We start from the raw sequence: 12,756 nt of genomic DNA on the forward strand, positions 1-12,756 counted from the left end.
TCAGAGAAACTCACACGCACAATCACAGACACACTAACAGACAGACTAACAGAGACACAGACACACTCACAGACACACTAACAGACACACACACAGATGACATAGACACACACAGAGACACTCACAGAGACACTCACAGACACACTCACAGACACACTCACAGACACACTCACAAACACACTCACAGACACAATCACAGACACACTCACAGACAACAGAGACAATCAGACACAATCCCAGACACAATCCCAGACACAATCCCACACACAATCCCAGACACAATCTCAGACACACTAACAGACCCACTAACATAGACACTAACAGAGACACAGACACACTCACAGGCACACTCACAGACACACGAACAGACACACTCACAGACGATAGATACACTCACAGACACACTCACAGACACACGCAGTGAGACACTAACAGACACACTCACAGTCACACTCACAGCCACACTCACAGACACACTCACAGACACAATCACAGAGACATTAACAGATACACTCACAGACACAATCACAGACACAATCACAGACACAAACACAGAATCACGAACAAACACACTCACAGACACACTCACAGACACACTCATAGACACACTCATAGAAACACTCACAGACACACTCACAGACACACTCACAGACACACGCAGAGAGACACTAACAGACACACTGACAGTCACACTCACAGACACACTAACAGAGACACTTACAGAGACACTTACAGAGACACTTACAGAGACACTAACAGAGACACTAACAGAGACACTAACAGACACACTCACAGTCACACTCACAGCCACACTCACAGACACATTCACAGCCACACTCACAGCCACACGAACAGAGACACTCACATGCACAATCACAGACACACTAACAGACACACTAACAGAGACACAGACACACTCACAGACACACTCACAGACACACTCACAGACACACTCACAGACACACTCACTCCCACACTCACAGAGACACTTACAGAGACACTTACAGAGACTCTGACAGAGACACTTACAGACACACTCACAGGAACACTCACAGCCACACTCAGAGACACTCACATGCACAATCACAGACACACTAACAGACACACTAACAGAGACACAGACACACTCACAGGCACACTAACAGACACACACACAGATGACAGAGACACACACAGAGACACTCACAGAGACACTCACAGAGACACGAACAGAGACACGAACAGAGACAATCACAGAGACACTCACAGACACACTCACAGAGACACGAACAGAGACACGAACAGACACACTCACAGAGACACTCACAGACACACTCACAGACACACTCACAAACACACTCACAGACACAATCACAGACACACTCACAGACAACAGAGACAATCAGACACAATCCCAGACACAATCCCAGACACACTCACAGACACACTCACAGGCACACTCATATACACACTCACAGACACTCACAGACGCACTCACAGACAAACTCACAGACAACAGAGTCACTCACAGACACACTCACAGACACACTAACAGGCACACTCACAGAAAACAGAGACACTCAGAGACACTAACAGAGACACTCACAGAGACACTCACAGACACATTGACAGATAGACTCACAGACACACTCACAGACAACAGAGACACTCAGACACACTCACAGACCCACTCACAGGCACAGTCACATACACACTCACAGACACACTCACAGATACACTAACAGACACACTAACGGACACAATCACAGACACACTCACAGACAACGGAGACACTGAGACACACTCACAGAGACACTCACGACACAATCACAGATGCACTAACAGACACACTCACAGACACACTAACAGAGACACTAACAGAGACAGAGACACACTCACAGGCACACTCACAGACACACTTACAGACACACTCACAGACACCCTCACAGAGACACCCACAGAGACACTAACAGACACACTCACAGACGACAGAAACACTCACAGACACACTCACAGACACACGCAGAGAGAAACTAACAGCCACACTCACAGCCACACTCACAGACACACTCACAGGCACACTCACAGACACACTAACAGACACACTCACAGACGACAGATACACTCACAGACACACTCACAGACACACGCAGTGAGACACTAACAGACACACTCACAGTCACACTCACAGACACACTCACAGAGACACTAACAGATACACTCACAGACACAATCACAGACACAATCACAGACACAAACACAGAATCACGAACAAACACACTCACAGACACACTCACAGACACACTCATAGACACACTCATCGAAACTGTCACAGACACACTCACAGACACACTCACAGACACATGCAGAGAGACACTAACAGACACACTCACAGTCACACTCACAGCCACACACACAGACACACTCACAGACACACTCACAGACACACTAACATAGACACTTACAGAAACACTTACAGAGACACTTACAGAGACACTAACAGAGACACTAACAGACACACTCACAGTCACACTCACAGCCACACTCACAGACACACTCACAGCCACACTCACAGCCACACTAACAGAGACACTCACATGCACAATCACAGACACACTAACAGACACACTAACAAAGACACAGACACACTCACAGACACACTCACAGACACACTCACTCCCACACTCACAGAGACACTTACAGAGACACTTACAGAGACTCTTAAAGAGACACTTACAGACACACTCACAGGAACACTCACAGCCACACTCAGAGACACTCACATGCACAATCACAGACACACTAACAGACACACTCAAAGACGACAGAAACACTCACAGACACACTCACAGACACACGCAGAGAGACACTAACAGCCACACTCACAGCCACACTCACAGACACACTCACAGACACACGCAGAGAGACACTAACAGACACACTCACAGACACAATCACAGACTCACATACACACTCACAGACAACAGAGACACTCACAGACACACTCACAGACAACAGAGACACTCAGACACACTCACAGAGACACTCACAGGCACACTCACAGACACACTAACAGACACACTCACAGATCACACTCACAGACACACTCACAGACACACTGACGGACACACTGACGGACACACTCACAGCCACACTCACAGACACACTCACAGACACACGCAGAGAGACACTCACAGACACACTAACAGACACAATCACAGACACACTCACAGACACACTCACTGACACACTCACTGACACACTCACAGAGACACTCAGAGAGACATCACAGACACACTCACGACACAATCACAGATGCACTAACAGACACACTCACAGACACACTAACAGACACACTAACGGACACAATCACAGACACGCTCACAGACAACAGAGACACTCAGACACACTCACAGAGACACTCACAGGCACACTCACAGACACACTCACAGAGACACTCATGACACAATCACAGATGCACTAACAGACACACTCACAGACACACTAACAGACCCACTCACAGACACACCAACAGACACACTAACAGACACACTAACGGACACAATCACAGACACACTCACAGACAACAGAGACACTCAGACACACTCAGACACACTCACAGAGACACTCACAGAGACACTCACGACACAATCACAGATGCACTAACAGACACACTAACAGACCCACTAACAGAGACACTAACAGCAACAGAGACACACTCACAGGCACACTCACAGACACACTTACAGACACACTCACAGACACCCTCACAGAGACACCCACAGAGACACTAACAGACACACTCACAGACGACAGATACACTCACAGACACACTCACAGACACACGCAGAGAGACACTAACAGCCACACTCACAGCCACACTCACAGACACACTCACAGACACACGCAGAGAGACACTAACAGACACACTCACAGACACAATCACAGACACACATACACACTCACAGACAACAGAGACACTCACAGGCACACTCACAGACACCAGAGACACTCAGACACACTCTCATAGACACTCACAGACACACTCACAGACACACTAACAGACACAATCACAGACACACTCACAGACACACTCACTGACACACTCACAGAGACACTCAGAGAGACATCACAGACACACTCACGACACAATCACAGATGCACTAACAGACACACTCATAGACACACTAACAGACACACTAACAGACACACTAACGGACAGAATCACAGACACACTCACAGACAACGGAGACACTCAGACACACTCAGACACACTCACAGAGACACTCACAGAGACACTCACGACACAATCACAGATGCACTAACAGACACACTAACAGACCCACTAACAGAGACACTAACAGCGACAGAGACACACTCACAGGCACACTCACAGACACACTTACAGACACACTCACAGACACCCTCACAGAGACACCCACAGAGACACGAACAGACACACTCACAGACGACAGATACACTCACAGACACACTCACAGACACACGCAGAGAGACACTAACAGCCACACTCACAGCCACACTCACAGACACACTCACAGACACACGCAGAGAGACACTAACAGGCACACTCACAGACACAATCACAGACACACATACACACTCACAGACAACAGAGACACTCACAGGCAAACTCACAGACACCAGAGACACTCAGACACACTCACAGAGACACTCACAGGCACACTCACAGACACACTCACAGAGACACTCACGACACAATCACAGATGCACTAACAGACACACTCACAGACACACTAACAGACCCACTCACAGACACACTAACAGACACACTAACAGACACACTAACGGACAGAATCACAGACACACTCACAGACAACGGAGACACTCAGACACACTCAGACACACTCACAGAGACACTCACAGAGACACTCACGACACAATCACAGATGCACTAACAGACACACTAACAGACCCACTAACAGAGACACTAACAGCGACAGAGACACACTCACAGGCACACTCACAGACACACTTACAGACACACTCACAGACACCCTCACAGAGACACCCACAGAGACACGAACAGACACACTCACAGACGACAGATACACTCACAGACACACGCAGAGAGACACTAACAGCCACACTCACAGCCACACTCACAGACACACTCACAGACACACGCAGAGAGACACGAACAGACACACTCACAGGCACACTCACAGACACACTTACAGACACACTCACAGACACCCTCACAGAGACACCCACAGAGACACAAACAGACACACTCACAGACGACAGATACACTCACAGACACACTCACAGACACACGCAGAGAGACACTAACAGCCACACTCACAGCCACACTCACAGCCAGACTCACAGACACACTCACAGACACACGCAGAGAGACACTAACAGACACACTCACAGACACAATCACAGACACACATACACACTCACAGACAACAGAGACACTCACAGGCATACTCACAGACACCAGAGACACTCAGACACACTCGCATAGACACTCACAGGCACACTCACAGACACACTAACCCACACACTCACAGACCCACTCACAGACACACTCACAGACAACGGAGGCACTCAGACACAATCACAGACACACTCACAGACACACTCACAGACACACTCACTGACACACTCACAGAGACACTCAGAGAGACACTCAGAGAGACACTCACAGACACACTCACGACACAATCACAGATGCACTAACAGACACACTCACAGACACACTAACAGACACACTAATGGACACAATCACAGACACACTCACAGACAACGGAGACGCTCAGACACACTCACAGAGACACTCACAGACACACTCACAGAGACACTCACGACACAATCACAGATGCACTAACAGACACACTCACAGACACACTCACAGACACACTCACAGACACACTAACAGACACACTAACGGACACAATCACAGACACACTCACAGACAACGGAGACACTCAGACACACTCAGACACACTCACAGAGACACTCACAGAGACACTCACAGAGACACTCACGACACAATCACAGATGCACTGACAGACACACTCACGGACACACTAACAGACGCACTCACAGACACACTAACAGACACACTAACGGACACAATCACAGACACACTCACAGACAACGGAGACACTCAGACACACTCAGACACACTCACAGAGATACTCACAGAGACACTCACGACACAATCACAGATGCACTAACAGACACACTAACAGACCCACTAACAGAGACACTAACAGCGACAGAGACACACTCACAGGCACACTCACAGACACACTTACAGACACACTCACAGACACCCTCACAGAGACACCCACAGAGACACTAACAGACACACTCACAGACGACAGATACACTCACAGACACACTCACAGACACACGCAGAGAGACACTAACAGCCACACTCACAGCCACACTCACAGACACACTCACAGACACACGCAGAGAGACACTAACAGACACACTCACAGACACAATCACAGACACACATACACACTCACAGACAACAGAGACACTCACAGGCTCACAGACAACAGAGACACTCAGACACACTCACATAGACACTCACAGGCACACTCACAGACACACTAACCCACACACTCACAGACCACACTCACAGACACACTCACAGACACACTCACAGACAACGGAGGCACTCAGACACAATCACAGACACACTCACAGACACACACACAGACACACTCACAGAGACACTCAGAGAGACACTCAGAGAGACACTCACAGACACACTCACGACACAATCACAGATGCACTAACAGACACACTCACAGACACACTAACAGACACACTAACGGACACAATCACAGACACACTCACAGACAACGGAGACACTCAGACACACTCACAGAGACACTCACAGACACACTCACAGAGACACTCACGACACAATCACAGATGCACTAACAGACACACTAACGGACACAATCACAGACACACTCACAGACAACGGAGACACTCAGACACACTCAGACACACTCACAGAGACACTCACAGGCACACTCACAGACACACTAACAGACACACTCACAGATCACACTCACAGACACACTCACAGACACACTGACGGACACACTCACAGCCACACTCACAGACACACTCACAGACACACGCAGAGAGACACTAACAGACACACTCACAGACGCAATCACAGACACACATACACACTCACAGACAACAGAGACACTCAGACACACTCACAGACAACATAGACACTCAGACACACTCACAGAGACACTCACAGGCAAACTCACAGACACACTAACAGACACACTCACAGATCACACTCACAGACACACTAACAGACACAATCACAGACACACTCACAGACACACTCACTGACACACTCACAGAGACACTCAGAGAGACACTCAGAGAGACATCACAGACACACTCACGACACAATCACAGATGCACTAACAGACACACTCACAGACACACTAACAGACACACTAACGGACACAATCACAGACACGCTCACAGACAACGGAGACACTCAGACACACTCACAGAGACACTCACAGGCATGCTCACAGACACACTCACAGAGACACTCACGACACAATCACAGATGCACTAACAGACACACTCACAGACACACTAACAGACCCACTCACAGACACAATAACAGACACATTAACAGACACACCAACGGACACAATCACAGACACGCTCACAGACAACGGAGACACTCAGACACACTCACAGAGACACTCACGGGCACACTCACAGACACACTCACAGAGACACTCACGACACAATCACAGATGCACTAACAGACACACTAACAGACCCACTAACAGAGACACTAACAGCGACAGAGACACACTCACAGGCACACTCACAGACACACTTACAGACACACTCACAGACACCCTCACAGAGACACCCACAGAGACACGAACAGACACACTCACAGACGACAGATACACTCACAGACACACTCACAGACACACGCAGAGAGACACTAACAGCCACACTCACAGCCACACTCACAGACACACTCACAGACACACGCAGAGAGACACTAACAGACACACTCACAGACACAATCACAGACACACATACACACTCACAGACAACAGAGACACTCACAGGCAAACTCACAGACACCAGAGACACTCAGACACACTCACAGAGACACTCACAGGCACACTCACAGACACACTCACAGAGACACTCACGACACAATCACAGATGCACTAACAGACACACTCACAGACACACTAACAGACCCACTCACAGACACACTAACAGACACACTAACAGACACACTAACGGACAGAATCACAGACACACTCACAGACAACGGAGACACTCAGACACACTCAGACACACTCACAGAGACACTCACAGAGACACTCACGACACAATCACAGATGCACTAACAGACACACTAACAGACCCACTAACAGAGACACTAACAGCGACAGAGACACACTCACAGGCACACTCACAGACACACTTACAGACACACTCACAGACACCCTCACAGAGACACCCACAGAGACACGAACAGACACACTCACAGACGACAGATACACTCACAGACACACGCAGAGAGACACTAACAGCCACACTCACAGCCACACTCACAGACACACTCACAGACACACGCAGAGAGACACGAACAGACACACTCACAGGCACACTCACAGACACACTTACAGACACACTCACAGACACCCTCACAGAGACACCCACAGAGACACAAACAGACACACTCACAGACGACAGATACACTCACAGACACACTCACAGACACACGCAGAGAGACACTAACAGCCACACTCACAGCCACACTCACAGCCAGACTCACAGACACACTCACAGACACACGCAGAGAGACACTAACAGACACACTCACAGACACAATCACAGACACACATACACACTCACAGACAACAGAGACACTCACAGGCATACTCACAGACACCAGAGACACTCAGACACACTCGCATAGACACTCACAGGCACACTCACAGACACACTAACCCACACACTCACAGACCCACTCACAGACACACTCACAGACAACGGAGGCACTCAGACACAATCACAGACACACTCACAGACACACTCACAGACACACTCACTGACACACTCACAGAGACACTCAGAGAGACACTCAGAGAGACACTCACAGACACACTCACGACACAATCACAGATGCACTAACAGACACACTCACAGACACACTAACAGACACACTAATGGACACAATCACAGACACACTCACAGACAACGGAGACGCTCAGACACACTCACAGAGACACTCACAGACACACTCACAGAGACACTCACGACACAATCACAGATGCACTAACAGACACACTCACAGACACACTAACAGACACACTCACAGACACACTAACAGACACACTAACGGACACAATCACAGACACACTCACAGACAACGGAGACACTCAGACACACTCAGACACACTCACAGAGACACTCACAGAGACACTCACAGAGACACTCACGACACAATCACAGATGCACTGACAGACACACTCACGGACACACTAACAGACGCACTCACAGACACACTAACAGACACACTAACGGACACAATCACAGACACACTCACAGACAACGGAGACACTCAGACACACTCAGACACACTCACAGAGATACTCACAGAGACACTCACGACACAATCACAGATGCACTAACAGACACACTAACAGACCCACTAACAGAGACACTAACAGCGACAGAGACACACTCACAGGCACACTCACAGACACACTTACAGACACACTCACAGACACCCTCACAGAGACACCCACAGAGACACTAACAGACACACTCACAGACGACAGATACACTCACAGACACACTCACAGACACACGCAGAGAGACACTAACAGCCACACTCACAGCCACACTCACAGACACACTCACAGACACACGCAGAGAGACACTAACAGACACACTCACAGACACAATCACAGACACACATACACACTCACAGACAACAGAGACACTCACAGGCTCACAGACAACAGAGACACTCAGACACACTCACATAGACACTCACAGGCACACTCACAGACACACTAACCCACACACTCACAGACCACACTCACAGACACACTCACAGACACACTCACAGACAACGGAGGCACTCAGACACAATCACAGACACACTCACAGACACACACACAGACACACTCACAGAGACACTCAGAGAGACACTCAGAGAGACACTCACAGACACACTCACGACACAATCACAGATGCACTAACAGACACACTCACAGACACACTAACAGACACACTAACGGACACAATCACAGACACACTCACAGACAACGGAGACACTCAGACACACTCACAGAGACACTCACAGACACACTCACAGAGACACTCACGACACAATCACAGATGCACTAACAGACACACTAACGGACACAATCACAGACACACTCACAGACAACGGAGACACTCAGACACACTCAGACACACTCACAGAGACACTCACAGGCACACTCACAGACACACTAACAGACACACTCACAGATCACACTCACAGACACACTCACAGACACACTGACGGACACACTCACAGCCACACTCACAGACACACTCACAGACACACGCAGAGAGACACTAACAGACACACTCACAGACGCAATCACAGACACACATACACACTCACAGACAACAGAGACACTCAGACACACTCACAGACAACATAGACACTCAGACACACTCACAGAGACACTCACAGGCAAACTCACAGACACACTAACAGACACACTCACAGATCACACTCACAGACACACTAACAGACACAATCACAGACACACTCACAGACACACTCACTGACACACTCACAGAGACACTCAGAGAGACACTCAGAGAGACATCACAGACACACTCACGACACAATCACAGATGCACTAACAGACACACTCACAGACACACTAACAGACACACTAACGGACACAATCACAGACACGCTCACAGACAACGGAGACACTCAGACACACTCACAGAGACACTCACAGGCATGCTCACAGACACACTCACAGAGACACTCACGACACAATCACAGATGCACTAACAGACACACTCACAGACACACTAACAGACCCACTCACAGACACACGCAGAGAGACACTAACAGACACACTCACAGACACAATCACAGACACACATACACACTCACAGACAACAGAGACACTCACAGGCATACTCACAGACACCAGAGACACTCAGACACACTCGCATAGACACTCACAGGCACACTCACAGACACACTAACCCACACACTCACAGACCCACTCACAGACACACTCACAGACAACGGAGGCACTCAGACACAATCACAGACACACTCACAGACACACTCACAGACACACTCACTGACACACTCACAGAGACACTCAGAGAGACACTCAGAGAGACACTCACAGACACACTCACGACACAATCACAGATGCACTAACAGACACACTCACAGACACACTAACAGACACACTAATGGACACAATCACAGACACACTCACAGACAACGGAGACGCTCAGACACACTCACAGAGACACTCACAGACACACTCACAGAGACACTCACGACACAATCACAGATGCACTAACAGACACACTCACAGACACACTAACAGACACACTCACAGACACACTAACAGACACACTAACGGACACAATCACAGACACACTCACAGACAACGGAGACACTCAGACACACTCAGACACACTCACAGAGACACTCACAGACACACTCACAGAGACACTCACGACACAATCACAGATGCACTGACAGACACACTCACGGACACACTAACAGACGCACTCACAGACACACTAACAGACACACTAACGGACACAATCACAGACACACTCACAGACAACGGAGACACTCAGACACACTCAGACACACTCACAGAGATACTCACAGAGACACTCACGACACAATCACAGATGCACTAACAGACACACTAACAGACCCACTAACAGAGACACTAACAGCGACAGAGACACACTCACAGGCACACTCACAGACACACTTACAGACACACTCACAGACACCCTCACAGAGACACCCACAGAGACACTAACAGACACACTCACAGACGACAGATACACTCACAGACACACTCACAGACACACGCAGAGAGACACTAACAGCCACACTCACAGCCACACTCACAGACACACTCACAGACACACGCAGAGAGACACTAACAGACACACTCACAGACACAATCACAGACACACATACACACTCACAGACAACAGAGACACTCACAGGCTCACAGACAACAGAGACACTCAGACACACTCACATAGACACTCACAGGCACACTCACAGACACACTAACCCACACACTCACAGACCACACTCACAGACACACTCACAGACACACTCACAGACAACGGAGGCACTCAGACACAATCACAGACACACTCACAGACACACACACAGACACACTCACAGAGACACTCAGAGAGACACTCAGAGAGACACTCACAGACACACTCACGACACAATCACAGATGCACTAACAGACACACTCACAGACACACTAACAGACACACTAACGGACACAATCACAGACACACTCACAGACAACGGAGACACTCAGACACACTCACAGAGACACTCACAGACACACTCACAGAGACACTCACGACACAATCACAGATGCACTAACAGACACACTAACGGACACAATCACAGACACACTCACAGACAACGGAGAC

This window comes from Heptranchias perlo, chromosome 23 (assembly GCF_035084215.1).
Source record: "Heptranchias perlo isolate sHepPer1 chromosome 23, sHepPer1.hap1, whole genome shotgun sequence".
In the NCBI taxonomy this organism is placed as follows: domain Eukaryota; kingdom Metazoa; phylum Chordata; class Chondrichthyes; order Hexanchiformes; family Hexanchidae; genus Heptranchias; species Heptranchias perlo.